Source organism: Pongo pygmaeus, chromosome 3, assembly GCF_028885625.2.
Source record: "Pongo pygmaeus isolate AG05252 chromosome 3, NHGRI_mPonPyg2-v2.0_pri, whole genome shotgun sequence".
NCBI lineage: Eukaryota > Metazoa > Chordata > Mammalia > Primates > Hominidae > Pongo > Pongo pygmaeus.
Window position 1 is genome coordinate 79,599,234 of NC_072376.2, and position 2,895 is coordinate 79,602,128.

Here is a 2,895-nt window from a genome sequence, read left to right on the forward strand (position 1 = left end):
ACAACAAAGAACAAATTCACTGAATCACTCTTTAATTCATCTCTATTTCAAAGTAATTCAATTATTCTGTGGCTTTTATTCAAGTTGAATGCATAATTAATTGAAAACATGCCATTGATTTTACACCACCAGAAAGGAAACAATTGCTTCCTATTTCAATGTTAAGATTCACCTTTCAATGGTAAGATGACTTCCAGTGAGGTAGAAATGATGATTCTCTTAAGGAGAATAAAATCCTTCATAAATTATGGAACAGTGTAAAAGGGACAGGAAATTGCAACACAGGCTAAAAATCATTAAATAATAAAATTTTAATTCTCAAAGAAATTTGCCTGATTTGGACATGAAAAAAATAGGAGTTAGAATTATTCTATTAGGTCAAACTTTTTTTAGTTACATAGGAATCTAGTGTGCTACTTTAAGATAAGGAATTTCACTGAGGCTTGGAAATTGACATTAAAATAATAAAAATTGGCACCTTTGAGGAAAAAGCCTTGAAATCAGCAGAAAAAAAAGTAATTTAAACTAGATTTGCTTCATGAAGTGAGGTACATCTGCTTGATGATCAGCAATTATTTTTCCAAGAGAGAAAAAATAATAGTCATTACTTTTTGTGATTTCATGTTAGTTTTTCTTATTACCATAAACATTCCTCAAACTACAATTTTGGATCTGCTTTTTAGACTTACATGAAAATTATTTCTATCAAATAATCAGGAAGCTTTTCATGTTAAGTAGAGTTGCTACTTCCCAATCTTTAATCCAATGGGTATATACAGAGCACAGAATATGGGCCACATGGTGCCCAAGGTTTTGGGATACTCGTACTCAAAAAGAAAATCTGCTTTCTCAGGGTTTCCTGGTGCAAAAATAATGATCCTATAACCAAACAAAATGCATATCACTTTAAATATTAACAAGGGCCATAAATTGATAAATCAATCATATATAGATTGTCTAGGGAGTTTAGGTGAAATTATACAGGATTTATAAGATTGACCTATCAAGGTGACAGCTGAGTCACTAAAAAGGTAATATAAAGGAAGGAAAAGAATTTCATGAAAAGGGAACAGTAAGTGAAGTGTGTGTAGATTTGAGTTGGCCTTGTTTGAAGAAATAAAAGAATGTTGCAGTATTTGTCATACAGAGAGAAAGGAGAGAAATGACATAAGATGGGATCAAATCTTGCGCAGCTTATTAGAGGATGGTTTGTTTGTTTTGTTGTTGTTGTTGTTATTGTTTTGTCTACCCTATGTCCAAACCCTGCCTTCTCCTATGGGAAACGCTGTATCCTGGCAGCAAATAGGGGCACATTACTTAAGCTCAGACAACACTTTTAGAAAAGGATTGAAGCACTGGGCAAATATTTAGTAAATTTACAAAGAATATGCAATTTATCTCAAAGCATCACTCTAGTGTCAGGAGCCTCAAAATCTAGGGTGAAGAATAGGGGTGTTTGGGGAAGCTGCCAAGTAGGGGAAGAGGTGTCAGACTGCCTATGCTGGGCGACCTTGGAAGTGGTTCCTGCACCAGAATCTTTTGGTTACATCAGTTCTCCAAGCTTGGTTCTGTAGATCCTGTTTTCCACCTAAGCACTTATCCAGTTGATTTTTTAAAAAAACTTAAATTAGCTAGAGTCCATTTCTATTACTTACAGCCCCAAACTCTTAGACATTGTTATAGAATACTCTTTACCAGGATCAGCTTCTTCTTAATATTCTTTTCTTTCATCTACAGTAATTGTCTCTACAATTGTTCATAGTTTCCCCAATATTCTAATTATCTTCACACTTTAATGTCTGCACCTGGTCTTCTCTATGTCAACCTGTGGACAATACTCTTCCAGAAATCCTTCCTGGCCCCTACCAAACAAAGTCAATTCCATTTTCTGTGCTCCCTCCATATTTTATTGGTAGCATAGTCCATGTTATGCTATATTTAATAAACAAATGTAACATCTCAGTGGTTTGCCTACTTTCAGAAACCCCATAGTAAATCATGGTTATGGCCCAGGGCACTGCTCCACAATATGACACCCACGCTATTTTGAGCTTGTGACCCCACAAGAGACTTCCATATTGCCACTGCAAAGGAAGAGAGAAACTGGAGGATGGCACAGCAGATTTTACAGCTTTAACCTTGGAGTGGCCCACTTCTATCTGGACAGATTAATATTTAAATGGCCTTGGACAACTGCAAGAATTTGGGGAGGATAGTTTTCAGGATGCTGTTAGAATACGATATGAGAATTTGATGAAAACATAACGTCATGTTGGACTCATGTATCCTGTTTTCACCTAATTTCATATATATAACATTGTACTATAATTTATTCACTTACAAGTTGGTCTGTACCTTCACTATGCATTGGTCCTTAAGGGTAGGGACTATTACTTCTTCCCCTCTGAAGCCTCAGTACTGAGTATCGTGCTTGGCAGTCAGTAAACACCATTAATGTTTATGGAATGAGAAGGTGGTAAATGGATGTTATTTTTCCACAATAATTTTCTTTGTATTATAATTCCATGATACAGTATTAGCCACCATTCACTGAATATTAAGCATCACAGTGCTGTGGAGTACTCTTTCCATCAACAGAGTAGGTTAAATTCTCTGGGGGCATTCCTGCTACCTAAAACCTGCATAAAACACAAATTATACTTCATTTCTAGACTGTAGGATACAATAGAAAACACTACAAATCAAAAGAGAGAGAGAGAGAGATTAAAAGCATGAGCTTGAACCTAAGTGGTGAGCACTGAAAGCAAACAGAAGTCAGTTATGCGGACAGAAATACAGTCAGTATTGCTCTGGGGCCATGGGGCTTTTTCCCACATTAGTAAGGCAGACCTTGAAACTGGCACTCACATACAAAATGAAGACTTGGCAGGGGAT